Source organism: Dermacentor albipictus, chromosome 1 (assembly GCF_038994185.2).
Source record: "Dermacentor albipictus isolate Rhodes 1998 colony chromosome 1, USDA_Dalb.pri_finalv2, whole genome shotgun sequence".
In the NCBI taxonomy this organism is placed as follows: domain Eukaryota; kingdom Metazoa; phylum Arthropoda; class Arachnida; order Ixodida; family Ixodidae; genus Dermacentor; species Dermacentor albipictus.
The window spans coordinates 450,244,206-450,262,431 of NC_091821.1; the positions used below are offsets into that span (position 1 = coordinate 450,244,206).

General features: G+C 46.1%; 1 protein-coding gene across 3 annotated transcripts in view; it reads right to left on the reverse strand.

The window, feature by feature from the left end:
• The window catches only part of LOC135911069 (diuretic hormone receptor-like), a 194,759-nt gene extending 176,777 nt beyond the window's left edge, over positions 1-17,982 (reverse strand). For all 3 annotated transcript variants that reach the window (XM_065443165.2, XM_065443163.2, XM_065443164.2), the window contains exon 1: positions 17,705-17,982. The gene's annotated coding sequence lies outside the window, so the exon portion shown is untranslated. The remainder of the gene's footprint in view (positions 1-17,704) is intronic.
• Between the last annotated feature and the right edge of the window lie 244 nt (positions 17,983-18,226).

An 18,226-nucleotide genomic window follows, 5' to 3' on the forward strand; every position in this document is an offset into this window, starting at 1 on the left:
CCGGCTGCGGTTATGCCAGCCACCTCACTGGACTGGAAGTAAGAAATCTCGATCGAAGACAGTCGGAATGCCTCTTGGCAAAATGGATTCGTTCTCGTGGCCTGCTGAAGACCACAAGAGCAGCGGGTCCGTGTTCGAGTAGACGTCTTCTCCGGGGACACCGCCGTCTGAATAAGACCCTGTAATGAACCCAGGCGTTCGCTTGTTTGCGCCACCGCGTGCGTGCGTGTGAGTGCACGACGCCTATAATCATGGGACAGATTTTTTTATTTTTATTTTTTTTGGCGTCTGGAGCAGCAAGCGACGGTGTTTTAGCCCCTGACTGACATCTCCGGACCTCTCATTATACTTCTCTCGTTTCCCCGATTCTCCGAGTTCCAACACTATTGTGCAGTGCTGCGGACGGATCAGAAAGAGTACGCGAAATGTTCCTGTGACCCCGTCGCACCTGATGTGCGCCCGGAGCGTTCGTGGTTCGCTTAAGCGCTGAAGCGTAAAACGAACCTCAGTACGCAGCTGCGTCTACAGCACTAAATGTGTAGCGAAAAAAAGGACAGACAAAGAAAGCATGAATTTGTAAAGTTCATCGATAGTTGACTTTTTCCGCGTTTGCAGGTGACAATGGCTAGAAGTCATTGACGATTGTAAGATTCGGGTGGTCGCGAAAGGCAGGCCTTTGGCGGTACTGCACACAACTGGCCTAACCAGCAAGACACTGTCGACAGGACCCCCTAGCATTTTTTTGGTGCAGATTGAATCGTCGATGCGAAAAGACTCCGTTGGGCAACAGGGGCCGAGAGCTTCTAAATGGTAATCGAGACTTTTGCCTTCAGACCCACAGGGATAAAACAAACTCAAACACATAAACAAAGAAGAGCGTATTCTTCTAGGGGAGTTCTTGTAACGATAGTCCTGCCGAATTCGGGACGCCCGATTATTTCTCCATCGTAGTTTCATTTTGAATGTGTGTATTTGTATGTTAAAGAAAACAAGATGATTTCCTTATTTAACCTGTTCTTGATTCCAGTTTTCGATTTGAATACTGCTACGAAGATAGCACCTCGGTCCCACTGAACCATCTGTTGCCATTCGCGCGTACCAGCAGTAGTGATGAGTTTCTACATTATTCATCCTATACACGACCGCACAAAAGGAAGAATCGTTTTTTTTAACAAACTTCAGGCGTTCTTTCAACATAGTGTCATCGTTTACTTTGTTATGGGTGCGGGTGATGCAGCAAGAGCTACTTACAGGCTGGCGAAAGTCTATACAAATTGCTATCAATCCCGCAAGAGTAGCACGATCACCGACAAGGTCAAGTACAAAAGGAATGTTCGGGGTCACTCTTGTACAATCCGCGCTGAAACAATGTAAGTGGGAACGCCATCGCTCCCATGCGTCTCAATGTCCAAAAAGCTCTTAACGCGAGTGGCAAAGCGGCAGGATACAAATGTCAAGTACAGACAGCAGCTGTGCACTGGGCTCCGTAGAAATGTAGGACTAGCGTCATTCAGTAGCAAGAGGTCATGATTGGAGCAAAACGAAGCGTCTCCTCGTGCCCCAAAGCTGACTTTTGAGCTTCCCTAAATGGTGTGATGGGCATGAAAGTCCCCGGCGATAATCCAAAGACCAGGATAAGCATTTATTAGGCATTCTATTCTTTTGATGTCAAACCGGATTGATGGTGACAGGTACGCACCTACGAGTGTCAAGGTGGGATTTCTATTTTAACGGTTGGGCAGACATACTGGTTGCTGTCAGAAGGTCGCACAATCCGGACGACGTAAGTAAGCTCATGGAGAACAAAGACGACGACCTTGTTGCTTTCGTTGGTGCTTGAGGACGAGATTGACTTGTCGCCGGACAGTCTGATTTGTTGTGATAATTTGGTAACACGTACACGGATATCAAAGGTGCATATGATAATGTTCTTCATGTGGCTATATTCGAGGCTCTGCATATAGTTGGGCTCGGAGGTAGACTTCATCGTTGGACACACAGTTATTTGCATACGCGCTCTCTCTTTCTGAATACGGAAGACGGCCCAGTTCCTCAACACTACGCACACCGTGGAGTTCCGTAGGGCGGTGTCTCGAGTCCGACGCTCTTCAGCCTTCTGCCCGTTGGTCTCGTAGAATGCGTACCAAAAACAGTGAAGTTGTCAATCTATGCCAATGACATCTGCGTCTAGGCATCTGGCGTAACGCGTCGTCAAGTATGTGCAGTGCTGCAAAAATCTGCGACATTGATAACGACGTACCTTAGCAAATAAGTCCTTAAGGCTCCCCCAGATAAATGTGCATTCGTCGCGTTTAGCTAGAAACTAATGACTTCATACGCTATATCCATCGATAAACAAAGCATCTCTTACGTCATGGTGATAGGGTTCTCAGGGGTAATCATGGACCGTCACTTCGGTTGGAGTACCCATGTGACCCACCTAAAAAGGCGCCTAGCGGCTATCTCTCATGTTTTCAGGTTTCTCGGAGGAAAAGCTGGGATACTTCAGTACACGCATAACCCTCCGTGGTTGCTTAGTGGCTATATGTTTTTGGGCTGCTAAGCACGAGATCGTGGGATCGAATCCTGGCCACGGCGGCCGCGTTCCTATGGGGGCGAAATGCAAAAACACTTGTACTTAGATTTAGGTGCACGTTACGGAACTCCGGCTAAACCAAATTTCCGGATTACACCCCCCCCCCTCCCCCCACTGCGGCGTGTCTCGTAATGAGATCGTGGTATTTAGCTTCCGTTCATTATTATTTAAATACAATGAATGGGTAAGAGAATATACAGACGAGGTTCCCAATGTCAAAGACTGCAACGGGACCCTCGGTTTATAATAACAATGAAGAGATGTATTAATTAAAAGCAAGCTAACTAAAAGAAAAAGACACAGTCGCGAAAATACAACATAGAAAAATTAAATTAACGAAAACAAATTGTATGTATACAAGCCTACAGTGCATAAAAAAACTGTCAATACATACAAATGCCAAATGCAGAGTAATTAATGGCGTAAACATAGTTGTACATGTAGAAAGGCTGAAGGGCATGACTAAATGTAAGAAAGGACGAATATTTAATACAGATTTGTAAGCCATCTTACAGTGTTATAGCAGCGAATGATGATGTCATATTTCCCTAGAATGAGCCACGGGCAGCAGAACATTGATGTTATGTGCAAACCTGGTATTATTATTATTATTGATGAAGTACCTGGAATCAATGAATTGGTATGAAAGCTGTTTAGTAAGTAATTTTAAACCATAATTATTAGATGATAGTTGAACAAGTTCGTTACCACGAGGATGTTATTTTCACAAAGTAATACAGTAGCATTCGTGAAAAACATAAGTGATAATGCATAAACTACGTAAACAGCACGTAAACCCCCGTAGTTTATTTAATTTCAGTTTTGCGGAGAAATGCATCACCGTTCCAGTTACTTTCTTAACAAAACTTCGTTTCATGCATTGGAGCACAAAAGTAACTGGAACGCCAGTGCATTTCTCTGCGAAAAACGCTGTTTCTCGGGTGTCTGAGCCACAGCTTGGCAGTGCTGGTCAGTAGCTGCCGAACTAATATCGCCACAATCGAATGTGCTCAGGCGCCCGCGCTTAAGGTTTGTCTAGGTTTACCACGATGTACATCAACATCAGAAACCATTGCACGCGACTTCTCAGTCGAAATTAACATTGTTATGGAAACGCTCAGAGCACACGTCAGCCAACTTTCTCGCGCCCCTTTCCACTATCTCACTACCTCACTACCTGAGGTCCGACCACGCGCCTCATTATGCAAGACGACACCCCCTTATTGTGTATACCTTCCAGCAGATTACACAGCTGTAGCGAGAGTTTCGTTTCCCCCTTGGTGCTTGGCTCAACCACAAGTTCGACTGACCATACCGGGAATTCAAACGAAGGCCAGCTCTCTCATCGCCAGCTCTCAGTCAACTTTGGTTGTTCTTGCTGTACGAAAAATACAACGATCATACCCACCTATAGACTGATGGTTCAGCCACCGGGGACAGTTCTGCCGGGTCAGTGGCTTTTCCTGAGAAAGCAACCACCTTCAAGACCGCCTACCAGACTACAGCGACAGCCGCCCAGCTTGCTGCTTTTCGTAGCGCACTACGCATAATTCGAGAGGAACCACCTCAAAAGTGGAGCCTTTTCAGCTTCTGTAAGGCAGCTCTACATCGCTTGCTTTCCGCCTTAGGCAGTGGACCCTACGAACAACTAGTGCTGGAACTCCGAGAGCTCCTCCATCGCCTTGTCGCGCAAGGACACGGCATCGCAGTCCACGAGCTCCTTAGCCACTGTGGCATAATGGGCCAAGAACGTGCCGATGAAGCTGTTCGATCTGCTCATGAAGACGGCTTACGGGAAGTAATGCCGCTGTGAAGAACAGACGTAGCAGCGAAAATTCAGGTGCCTGCAAATGGTACCACACAATCGTTGTGGACCACATCTAGTTTCCAGCACACACGTATGCATCTAGTGGACCACTGTCTTCGACTTTTTCCTCCACCTGGACTATCCCAACACGAGACAACGGTACCTTATCCGCTGTAGTTTGGCGTCGCTTTTACAAGATCCCCTGCTTTCTGCATCAAAAGTGAAGATAGTTCTGCATCTGACCGATGCGGCAGCGAGGAAACTATCGAACACATTCTTTGCCGTCGTCCCCGATACAGCACACACAGGCCGTCCTTTGCTAGCGGGTTATCGCGTCTTGACGACCGGCCACTTTTGGAGCCGACAATCCTGGAACGCTGTCCTATACAGTCGCCACAAAGCAAGTTGGTCAAAGCACTCTTGCAATTTTTGAGTTCGAGTGCCTATTACAGACACTGTAGCTCTCACGGATGTTCCCAACATTTCTTTTTTTTCCTGCCGTTGCTTTTTTTTCTGCGCCATTGTTTCTTTCTTTCTTTGTCCGTTCCCTTCTCACAATGCAACGTATTCATCTAGAATATTTTCGGGTTAACCTCCCTGTCTTTCCCACCGCAATTATCTCTCCCTCTCTCTCTTTCTCGCTCAAGCAGCTTGTGTCTCAGCTTTTTTATGTTATTTCTTTTAGCGTCACAAGAGAGCACTGTTACTTTTCCGCAGCCTGTGCTTGTATATATATATATATATATATATATATATATATATATATATATATATATATATATATATATATATATATATAGTGATGTATTTCTTACAAATATATCTCTGTTCACAGAGCGCGCTCGTGTTTGTCTAGTTGCGTCCCACTTTTGTAGCGCAGTTACCAAAATGTTCAGCTTATCATGTTGACATCACAATTTGTGTGAGATGACTCAGAAGACCCTAGCACTCTAAATCAGACCAGAAAACGCTAACATTGACTTTACTGTAGAGCTCCGAATTTGCTCAGAGAACAAGTTAGCGAAAAGCGCAGCCTACGTGCGCTTGCAACAGTTTCTAATTGCGAAAAACGACGCCTTTCAGGCTAGAATAACGAAATAGGTGCGTTTGGTTAGTAATGGCAAAAATTTTATCTGCGTCACTAATGCTTCCACGTATAAGTGTCTTAGCTATTAGTTACCAAGAACTGCGTGAACCGCTTGATACCGTCACATTTCTGTTTAGATGGCCTCTCAAAGTCAAATGGATAACGACGATGTCTCCTTAACACGAAATAAAAAGGCAACGCAGTTCATGGCGAAAACTTGTGTTTGCGCTTGCTCCGCCGTTTAATTATTGTAACGGTGTATTCAACAAAAAACAATCCCTACTACACGGCCATAAAATGACTAAAACAGCGTTTACTTCCGCAACCCGATATGACCTGAAATATATGGAAGGTGACGCTCGGTTTCCCATGTGTCCGAAATTCAGGGCGTACGACATGGTTGATCGCTTCCCGTGCGCAGCAAGGACTTTTGACGATACGAAGGCCCGCGTGGCTGAAGGAAAATTTCCGCCGAATGGAATGCATTGTCGCAAGCAATGGGGAACGAAATGTGTACCATCGTTTACGCTACGCGGTCGGCGTTTAATTTGCTGACGATAGCAAAGTAAGCAAGTCGATTGCCGTGGTGCACTAGTCGATACGTGAAATTCGAAGGTGCCCTTCTGTACACATCTTGTCTTGCCGAACCATGGCGGCGCGCCTGAGGCTAAAAGTTTAAATATAAAGCGTCAACTTGCACACTGGTGCAACCATTGCTGTGGTGCTCCGTTTCCTGCACCGCTGAAGCTTTCAGAACACGTCTTTCATCTTCATCAGGGTTCTACTCACTTGTAGGAGAGTATAGAACTGCTACAGGGAACGGCATCATACAGATGCTACACCCGCGTTCCGTTGCCTGCCACAAACCTAAATATTCCGGCAGGTGCGTGTAATTCAATTAGTCTCGAGTTTCTAGTGATCGTGTTGCAAAAATATCAAAGATGCAGAGTGTTGTGGCCATAAATTGAAGTAGCGTCACGAATAATGACCAAAAAGTGTTTCTATTTGACTCTGTCCGCGCGCTTGCACGCTGACGACTTCACAGGTCCCTAGATTGCAGTGATGAAGCTCCAATATAGCACATCTTGGTTAGCACGAGTAGTTGCGTAGGAAAGCTTGCTCACAGGAGTTCGCATATCATCTACCAAAGTATATAAGTCATTCTGCGATAACTACTGAATCGGCATGCTAATGCATCATGCTATATTGTGCCACTTTTACAGCGAAGCTGTTATACCTAAGTTGATCGGGATTTCACGCTGCGCATTCTTACGAAAAAGAAATACATAAGCGAGGAGTAAATCATACAATACACAGTACAGCATTCGCTTCAATAAAGAGCAAGCAATAAACAAGCATCCAAAGAACAACATTGGTGACAAGGCGTTCCTGATAAGCATGCGCGGCCCGTGGCGATTCTCGCATGTTTCCCAGTAAATATTACTGCTGCGCAAGCTGCCCCGGCCACAGAAGCTAGCGACGTTGGGAATGAGCTAGTCTTTCATATATAAAAGAACCAGCCTAGCAACTGATTTCATTGTTGTTGCAGCACCGCTATGGGTAGGCAACACAAAAAGCTCCCGAGGAGAAGCGTGAATGCGAGGAGCAGGAAAGGGAAAAGAAACGACAATTCGATCAGCAGAGGCGTGCTTCCAAAGCTACCGCTACTCCCATTATTACCATTACCCTAAATTACCACCGCGGCCATTACTCTAAAGCAATGGAGCGCTGCATGCTCCCTTCAGCCGTTGTAGTGATGGCTTTCAACTGGTTTACTGGACATCCACGCCCGCAGGGCCGGCATGGTGAGTCAATTCTGTTTACTTTTTTCGCTTTATTTTACGCATAACTTTACAAACATTACTGAGAGAAATACAGAAAGTGCTTTGAGCTTCTGGACTTTAACGGCGTAAGGCGGTACTGTTGTTTATACAGAAGCACAGTTGAATGTAGGATGTAGAGACTCAGATGTAGGAGACTCTGCATTACGCACGTACAAAAGTCCGGCTGCATTTTTTTTTCGTAAGCCGGCCTATATAAAGCGCGAAATGCTTTTAGGTCCCGTTGGCGGCAATCATCAGGTGACGTTGAGAGCAAAACTAGGTACTGCACTCGAACGTGGTCCTGCACTCTTTGTGCAGGACCACGTTAGATACGATAGTTACTGCCCAAACAAGTTACAAAAAATATTGCTTCCGAGTTCTTGCTAAAGTTTGTTTACAATACCATCCAAGCTGTAACTTCTGGTAAGCAGAAGTTTTTTGATCATTCTCAATACGACGTTCAAGGCAGATACAGGGCACCATACACTGCATCGTCGTCGTCTGGCCCTGAGACAGCGTTGCCTGTGCTCTATTGAACGCCAGCGGTCCGTGAGCTCCATCGCGAGGGTGTTGCGTCGCCTCAAGAGATGGCGCCACGCTATGTGCCACTTCCTTCAGGCTGCTGCTCTTCTAGCTGGACAGCGCGCTCCGTCTCCCTGGCGTCTTTCGCTGCCTGTGGTGCCGCTTTCAGCCGGTTTTCTTCTTCTAGCTGGGCAGCGTCCATATTTACCAGTGCACAGTATGGCGTGGTGCGGTGTGGTGTGGCGGGGTGTGCCGTTGCGAGCGTGCACTACACCTATTTTAAGATTGTGGCTAGTATCATCTCCAACTAATCGGTTTGGCCGGCAGCCATTTCATGCTTACATCTACTCTCGATTACGGGAGAGCCAGCAATTTTTTTCCAACTGCCGAACTCACCTTGACCAAATAACAAGAATCGGACTTATTTATGACACAAGCAGCACGCTAAGTCAGAATCGACTTCGTTGCCACGACAAAATGCCAAACAGCGGCGCGGAAAATTCTGTCTTCACCACTGCAGCTCGATGCCACATATGCCAACACAATGTTTGCCATCCTGCTTCGCATGACATTTCGACGATGAGGCAACCTCTACGCTACATGTCAAATATAAAGCCCAAATCAGGTCGCAGCAAAACAGCAAGTGAGTACCTGCATATTTCAACAACAAAGAGAAGACATTGTTGACTTTTATTTTCTTTTCTTTCCGCCTGCAGTTTGACGCGCCTACTGCTGAAATTCGCGGCATATCTAACGCGTTTTTCGCACAACAAATCGAACTGCACTCGCTGTAGACTCCGTTTGCCACCGCCGCCGTCGCCACCACCATAGCGATGATCAAGGTAAATTTTTAAGGAGAAAACTGACACGGACAAAATGGTTATGGTTGAGGCTGTATCTGGAAACGGTAAGGAGGTATTGTTGCGCCTGTGTTATACTTAAAACAAAGGTAAACCCGCCTGTGGTTTGCCTCGCATCCCATAGTCGACTAAAGTTATCATTAAATTACACAAATTACATAAGCCCTTTAATACTGTTAAGCCTGTTAAAAGGCCGTTTTTTGTGTTTGAATTCTTCGTTACACGTATTGCCACCTATTTTGCTCATAATAGTCCATATTAAAAGCGAGTGCGATGGCGTTATCATGTCATTGCGGCGCCTCCTTGGCCTGTCGGATTGGCTTACTGTCCCGCGCGGTTAGCCTCCTCGAGTGTGGTCGACAACCTTTAGGCCTGGCGTGACAGGTTCTGCACCCAGTCATCTCAGGTGCGCGATCATGCGACGTCGCAAGTAGCTGCTCACATGTGCTCGAATATCCAGGACGTGATTTTCAGCGTCACTGCACGTCAAGCGTGATCGAAAACATGATTTTGGCGTTATTTGGACCACACGTCAATGCCGTGAAAACCGAACTTTCTGTTCCGCGGTCCAGTATTCTTTCGTGGGAACGAAGTTGATTCTGATGCAGCGAGCTGTTTCTATCATTGATAAGCACGACCCTCGTTGCGTCGGCAATGCGAGTGTCGCGCTGACGGCGTAAATGTTTGTTGTAGGAATGACTCATATGCATGGAGCAACGTAAAAAAAAAATTAAGGCACAGAAACGTAGCACTTTTTCATTATGTTCATGCGTATAGCACGGCTGCGTGCTGCAGAAAAGGAGCAGCAGAAACAGCACGGGGCTCTTCGGGTGCTGGACTCCGTCCACCACTTCCTGAACGAAGCTAATTTTATACCGCGTTAGACATCACCCATTTCTCTGTGCCTGAGCTTCCTCATGTTTCTTTTCCTCAGCCTAAAGTAGCACTAGAAGGAACACGAGCGCTAAACCTTAAGGGGAGTATAATTCTTGTTCTTGACTTTCACTGATATTTATGAAAACGATTGAATGGAAAATAATGTCACATCTATAAGAAAATTTGCGTGTGAAGCGCATTTTTTAACACCCGGTACCACGTTGTACGTGAGTATACACGTCCTGTTATTATTTCCTTCAGTGGGAAGCAGAAATCTAACAGACCCGTGCTTGGCGTTTTACCATAGTTTGATTGCTCGCTGTCGTGACCAGATATTTCAAATGGGATCGCGAGTGACGATGACGTGCAGATTCTTCCAAAAACCACCACTATTCATGGGCGTGTGTGTGTGCACCGTAATTTTCTACAGATTCAATATGTGAAGAGAAAGTCTGCGTTAGTGCAGAAACGCACGGATCATAGGGAAGTGTATTCTTCGGAACGGCACTTTTCTCAGGTATACGTGAGACACCTGAATAATGAGTCCGGTGATCTAAGTTTGCATATGTTGCGATAGTTTGGCCCCGAGTAAAACACCGCGTATGTTGCGGCGTCCCTAAATTCAAGGGAAGCGTTGCCTTTTCCTCCGTGTTCGAAGACCATCTGTCACGCAATAAACTGGGATGAACCCGGAGATGACGTAACGAAACCTAATGGCACATTCGACTGGATCCTACCGCACCCCAACGCGAAGTCCTCTCGAGATAGGATTGGGTGAAAGCCTGCTGCAGCCAAACGTTCTTGCTGCACCCAGAGCAATCGGATTGGCCACGTCATCAAATTCCTACCGGTTCTCAGTCGCATTCCCAGGTCGAAGGCGTAAGCGCCTTTCAGCGCTCTGAACTTGAGTGCTGCGCTTTAAGTCAACCAGGCGAACGTAAGCCGCAACACGAAAGCGCCCTAGCGCGTTTGAAGGCGACCAGGCAAATAAACCATGAGGCCGCACGGGAGCGGGGGTATGCATTTAAACGTGTGGACTTGGAGGCCTCTCGACAGGCCTAAAGCACAATACCTGTCTATGGAAGGGTTTTCATCCGGTTTAAACTTTGCGTCAATCGCGGAGGCCGTGCAACCAAAGCTGCGAGAGGGACCATCCCGATAATGGTATTGCAGTAAAGTCCCTCACATGTACCATGTACAGCTGAGCCCGCACATGCGGCTTGTCGCACATTTCTAAAGCTCAGTTGCGAGTCAGTGCTAGTCCCGTGTCCTTCTTCGTTGTTGTGTCTAATCGTTTTGCGGTGTAACTTGCCGCGGAAGCTTAGTGGCTATCGTATTGCCCTGCTGATCGAGCTCATGGTCGCGGGTTCAATGCGGGCCGCGGCGGCCACATTTCGATTGCGGCGAAATCGAAGAACGCCCGTGTATGTAGATTTAGGTCTGCGTTAAGAAACGTTAAGTGGTGAAAATTATTCCGGGTGGCCCTGCTCAGCCAAGCCCTCGCTGATCCGCTGTGCGCCGTTCGGCACGCCGAGGAAGCCGCCCGTTTCCAAGGACTCGAGGCCGTCATCTAGGCTGGGTTGCTTATGGCCCCATCCCGTCCAAATCGCTGGACATTTCAAAAAAAGTTTTCACTCACTCCTTAACTATATAGCGTGATTCATAAACGGATCGTGGTTCCGGCAAGAAAAACCTGAGAATTTATTTTTTAACTTTGCACGATTGTTAGAACATGTAGCATATTAAATAACTCAACGTCTCGGCTTACCCCAGTTTGGCGTCTGTGTGTCGCCAATTAGACGCTGTGGGCATGCTTTTCCACAGCGTTCCCACTACTGTGCTGCGGCGGAGAGGTAGACTCGCGCAGCGATCGGTGAATGGCGTGGAGAGTGAAAAAATGGAAGCTTCCACCTTAGCTTATTTGAAAGAACAAAAGCTGTGATGATAGCGTGGAGAAGTTCGGGGAGGAAGTACTTGTGTGGTGCTGTTTCATAGGTCCTTAACGACGTTTGCATAGCTCGGTGCGACACCAAACGTCCTTTACCAGCGTCTCAACTTGAAGCTGAAATCGATCATATCTCTCCAAAGGGTGTAGGCAGGTCGAAAGCCAAGATTTTCGTTTCGTGCCTGCTCAGTACCTAGACACCGTCTTACAATTCTACCTGCACCTAGAGACTGACAGCGTCACGGTTCAGTAGAGTTTCTCGCTGGACGAGTTCATACGTACTCGTACATAAATAGGAAATCAGAAAAAAAATGGAGACGTAGACTAGCATATTATATCAGAAAACTATATGCCACCGAAGATGTGTGGGCGCGCGGTCGCTCTGGTATACAGCCAATTAATGTAATTATCCTGACAACAGGTCAGCTGTATGATGTTTTTGTTCTACTCGAAATGACGTAGCGTATCTACCATACTTTTTCTGGGGTAGTTTCTTCAAGAAGAAAAGTACCTGCAAGTCCAGTGTTCGTCAGATGCACTTCTTCCCTTGTGTACGCGTCGCTTTCGCTCGTGTCCTGATCATTACAAGCGTCTAGATGTCTATAGTGTGACGGTAGAAATATGGCACGTATACGATGTAACCTAGTACCTCAGTTATTATAGTATCATATATAACTTCAACATGGGCATCTACAATCTTTGTGTCTTTGGGCATAATTTTTACTGTAAGCATTTTATTAATAAAATAAATGTGCATGCACTAAAGCGTAAAGCTAGATCAGGTACCGTATTTCTTTGGCTCCCTATAAATGTCGTAGGAATGAGTTATATGCATGGAGCAACTTAAAAAAGTTTAAAAGGAATGATGCATTAGCTGGCGGCCAACTCTGCTTCTGCTATTCAATTACTTGAAAAATATGCAAATACCCTCATGAAATAACCTCCGCACGTTTTTGAAGGAAATATGATGCATTTGGAGCAGAAATTACAATTTTAGCCCCTATAAAACGCTTAATTTTGATTAGGGTCTCGCACATTTTAGAAAAAGTTCTGAAAATTTTTAAGGTTAAAAATTCCGAAGCACGAAGTTTGCAAGTCCGTAACTCTGCACGAAAGACAGATATCACAGTTGTCTAAACTGCAACTACTAATCGAAGACCGACAAACGTTATATATATATAAGTTTACAGCCTACGTGCGATTCTTAGAATGCTCGCGAAAGTTTCCCAATCATCCTGCTTACAAATTAGCGGCATATTTGAGAGTGCTGTATATTAAATCAATGTTGATCGCTTCTTATGTCTTAACGGGCGCAGTTTACACAACTGCTATAGCAATATTTGTTATTGAATTATAGAGTTAAACATATATGTATGGCCTAACAAGGAAATCTGCTTCTTGCCGTCACTAAACAAGAACTTTTTTTTTTGTTTCGAAAGCGACAAGCCCTATAGTATTCGGTGCAGTTTTTTCCGTGGAAGGCAATTTCTCCGTTTTTAGGTAGAAGCACCCGAGGTAAAGCTTGTCGATAGCATATTTGTCGATAAGTGTGGTTCAAAAAAATATGACATTTCTATTTACTTAGTTCCCATCACGGGTACACTGAACTGCGAGCTCGAAATGACGCGCAACTGTAAAAAAATAAAAAAAGACAATAAAGAACGAGTGCGTGCTATTAGTCTCTCGTGCGCTGCGTTATGTGTGCGTCATATTCGTAGTTTCATTTTTTGTTTGCACGTTGTTCTCGAAGCTGAAAATTGTTACGTAATGCCTTCTTGGCGGACATAATATTTGCGGTGCCAAATTCCGTGCGACCTTTGAGGTCACGCTCGCGGCCGGCTTTGACGTATAAGTACATCACTCCTGCATAAAAAGTTGCACTGTTTTCGTTTTTTTTTCCGTCTGAGAGCCCAAAACCACAAACCCCCTCTCTGAAGCAGCTTCAACTCATGACAGTAAGCTGGTTTTCCGAGAAGCAATATTACCTTCTTCACTGAAAAAGAAAATCATGATGCGCCAACTCTGCAAGCGATGTAAGGGTAAAAGGGTCATGAAGCCTGTCTTCACCAGCAGCTACGATCGGCACGCTAAACAGCTTGTCAAGCGTGCTGACTTTCACGGTAAGCGATTCAAACGACGGCTCTGCTGCGCCATTTCCTTATGTAAACCACTTCTAACACCCAAGCTATCTTCGGCTGGCCAGCAAAAAAGAAAAAAAAAGCGTCTTTGCTGAGCTGACATGCATCTTATGGAACGAACATGCTGCCGAAGTCAGTGCTGTAGGGACCACACTATGGCGCGTACTTCCAATCCCGTGCGAACAAAGTAGAAGCATAAATGACACACGTTGCTTCGTATTTTTAGCTATTGACCATGAGAGAATTTCTGTTTAATCCCCGTCGACTGAGCAGCTGCGTCGCAGCTGTAGGGCCCCGCGACGTGCTCGGTTTTGTTTTCGTGTTATATTACTGTGGCGAAATTAACGTAGTACCTACGTACCTACGTGGCAGCTCGGTACTCGCGCACGGCGCCGTATATGGCTAGCAAAAAGTTAACGGCGACTGCTGGAGGAATGAAGCTGCGTAGTACCAAAGCCTCGATATACTATTCAAGGCATCCTCAACAGCCGAGGAGCACGCATAGTCATGCTGCGACGATGGTCCGTGCCCGACGAGTCGATAGCAAGCTCTGGAATATGTCCTGCCAAGCTATGACTAATTGCGAAGTATAAAGAAGTATACACGCCGCTCACAGGACGCCGCAATTTATATTAGTCCTTGTCAGTGGCTAGCCATCTTGCCGCGAGAGGTTTATTCAAGCCTGCTGAAGAAGGTGTCGCCTCTTAACTTATGGAACTTCTGAGACAAGACTTAAGAAGCACCGAATCTCAGACGATAGCATAGTACGTTGCGTGTTTGTTGTCGAATCTTTGTACCACTCCCCCCTCCTACCCTCCCCCCCGCGACACCATTTCGCCTAGTTTCGACGTATGTGTGATAAACTCCACCGTCAAATGTTCACTTACAGTCATTTGAATTTAATTTATTTTTCACTTTGTTTGCTAATGGCCGAGCAGGAGCTTTTGTGCTGGGAACAGCACTCCGTATTTAGGTGGCTGTAAAGAGTCACTTTAATTATTTGCGACTGCTTCGAAACCAGCCGTATTAATTTCAGGCTGAAAGAGGCTTTTAATGTAACCACATAAAAGGTTATCTCTCACAAATGTTTCTTGAAATCATCCCCGCACATCGCGAGATGAGCAAAGTACCTCTTACCGGGCGTCGTTCGAGCCTAATCTAGATGGATGGATGACTGGAAAACTTTATAGGGTACTGCAAGGCTGTGGGGTGACCCATAGGAGGGCTCATCCCACGCCCGGACCGGAAGACGGAGCTTCGCGGCCGCGTCGTGGGTTTGCTGGACTGGCCAAACCTGTTCAACCAGATCCGGATGGCGAATGACAGCCTCGAACCTGGCCAGGTTCCAAGTGTAATCGGCGTTGGTGGTTCGGTCACACGGCCAGAGCATATGTTTGAGGTTAAGCGATTCATTACAGTTCCCACACTGCGTATATGGTAATTGTTCCGCCATGGAGTAGTGTAGGCGTTTGGGTATGTATTGGTTTGAAGTAGTCTCAAAGTAAGTGCTCGTGGTCTCATAAGTGTGGGATGTGGTGTGGGAAATTGTCTTCGGCTGAGGTAGAAGTGTTTAGTGAGCTCGTTACATGTAAGCTAGAGAAAATGTGCAAACTTTCTGCCTCGAGCACCACTGGCGACCTCCGACGAAAACGATGATGCCCTCAAGAGTAGGATACAATTGCTTGCACAGGAAAGAATGTAGGTACAGGTGTTGAACAGGCAGCTTGGCTGCAATTTACGAGCTTTTCCGTTCCACTGCTACGCCTCGGTAATGGTGAACGCAAGTGCGTCGGGCTTCAGATAAACTTTCACCAACTAGGGTCCTTCTGCGTCGAGATAAATTTATCATACGAGAGGTTTCGTATACGTCCTAAGCTGAAATTTTACCATCGAAGCCGTGGCTTACAATGGCGACTGCGTGCTCAGCCTCAAAGCGCCAGACCACCTAAGCCGTTGCGATGACTGATGAACAGCTCATATGCGCATAATATCAGGGGCCGAATTCACGAAGATTTTTGTTTGTACGCGCTTTTTGCCCTTACCCGGCCGGCTTCGCTAATGATACGTCCAGCATCAGGATTGGCTGAATTTCTTCGGAAGACACTTTTGCGAGTACGGGACCATATGCTTCATAATGTTGCGCCAACTCAAATTTTTTTTCTGCATATACGAATTCTGCATCCTCAAGGATTGGCATTCACAGTCCGGAAAATATTACAGAGCATTTCTATGTGATTGCTGTTGCAGTTATCCAGCTAGCTCACTAAACTTCGGGCAACACATGCAGCACAGTTTCTTTGAGTGGATAAAGTTGCACTGAAGGAAGTAGTGAGCTTACATAAAACGGATGTGGTGAAATTTTCAGTGCTTCAACAGTAAATATGGCCATACCTGCGGTGTTTCACTTTATGTTCCTGTCAACTTTTTGCTGAGTTATCGTTGCTATTAGTTTATAGCCTGAGGCAAGCAACGAGTGCTCCATCCTAAATTTCCTAGTATCCTAGTATCCGTCCTAGTACCGAGTGCTAGCGACTTCAATAAACAGTTGCAAGTAGCGGCTTGTCCTGTCTGTATTTCTTCCTGTGTCTCGTAACTATTGGCACTTCATCTATTGAAGTACTAGCGATTGTTCTGAATACACGGTCCCGCTTCTATGCGACGGACTTGTCCTGTAGGATAAGGTTCGGCCGCGCTCATCGTGCTCGTTCTCCCTTTGCGTCGCTTACATTTCTGTGAACAATTCTATGCTTTTAAGGTTTCACGTTCATTCCTTTTGGAAATGTTTCGGCTTATTCATCGTCATTACAGCGTAACATTCGCTTACAAATTCATTACAAACAACCTGCAAGAGCAGATCCCTAAAAGTTACTTTTCCTTCTTCCGTAACACGCTCCTTTATAAAGAAGAGAAACGGACGATGTATTATTGACTCTCAGGTTCAGCCAAACAATTTCTCCTGTTTTCATTTTTTTTTATGAGGGCATTTAATTTCTAGCGAGATTGTTTTTCTACAAAAAATATAAATAAATGATAACAAAGGCGTGGCGGAAAAGTGCATTGCGGCGTAAATAGAGGAAAGAAAGGTACATTACAAACTGGATCTTTATTTAACTAGAGAACAGATTAGGAACCCGTTGAATATGAGAAGTAGTATTGAGAAGATACTTCGCAGGTTAGACTGCCTTTTCAGAACAGGAGCCGAAACTTAAATATGAACGCAAAATGAGCCATGGTGGCCAATCACTGTGGGAATTTTTATTCTTTTATGACAGGAGAATCTTGTAAATTCGGCCGGATAATCTTCGTAAACGCCTTCCATATCATGTTCTGCGTAGACGTGTTCCGGAGAGCAGGATATAATTCTAGTTAACAACTTTTCCACAATCGTTCGGACGCAAAAGAGTTTGCTTATCACGGTATCATTAAAACTTAGTATTAACAGAGTATAGAATAAATATAACGATCATGAACATCGGTGACAAATAAAATTTTATTTGTTAAAAATTATTTCACAGTTAACAATTTATGACATTCGTTACATACGACTGGCGGCGCAAAAAAAAAAACCCTCGCGTGGGCGATTTTCCTATCTCGACGCTTAAGGGAAGAAATATAACGGTGCCTGAGATATTTGCAGTTGAAGGCGTCAGAAAAGAGTTCATGTGTGAAGACATGAATGACAGTTATAACAGTATTTCAGAGTAAATATTAAATAGTGCATGGCGAGCAAAACCATGCGCGGACAAAAACATGAACCTTGCTAACAAGAAATGTTTTTCAGCAGACACAGAGCTACTTATTTGGAGTTGGCACTCTCGGATAAAGTATTTCTCCGTGTCACAACTAGAACACAATGCACGCGCCGCGCAACAGGTCGGAGAGGACCCACTCGCAAAAAGATTTCCCGTAACTAGAAACGAACACGCGCTTTAGAAAGTTCGCGGCGATTCGAAAAAAAAAATATTATATCTCGATATCCGACATTCCGCATAATACGATGCGTTCGACAAAACCGTAAGCGAAATGCAGGAAACGCATATGTTTGTTTACCTCGTTGTCGGCCGAGACCAACCGCTGCGAGTCGAGGCGAAAACGAAGCTCAAAGTCAGCAGACTCCCTTTGGCACTAAAAAAAAGTCGGTCGAGTTCCGTGACTTTTAGCGAAGCAAAGGACCAGCAGCGCTCGACGAGCACCCAACTCCCGTCTGGCGGCGGGCAGAGGACCGCAAACGCGCGGAAGTTGCCGCGGATGAGTGGCGGCCCACCAACCGCGCTGGGAACACAGAGAACTTGAAGCGCACAAATTCACGCGCGTTTCGGCACGCGGCTTTTCGCCGATTGATCCCGTAGCCGCGCGCTCCGCACTCTCTACGCGCCACACGTGCGCGGCCGTGCGTAGCGCCGGAACGGCTGACGCCACCTGGCCGTCGGAGGAGGAAACAGGCGCAGATCGCATGCATGCCGGAGGTGCGGGTGGCCCTAGGTGCGCTGCGCTCGCGGCAGTGGTGGAAGTGGCGCGTGACTGCACTTCAGGTAACGCGAGGTTCCCGCATAACGGATGGTACGCGCGCAA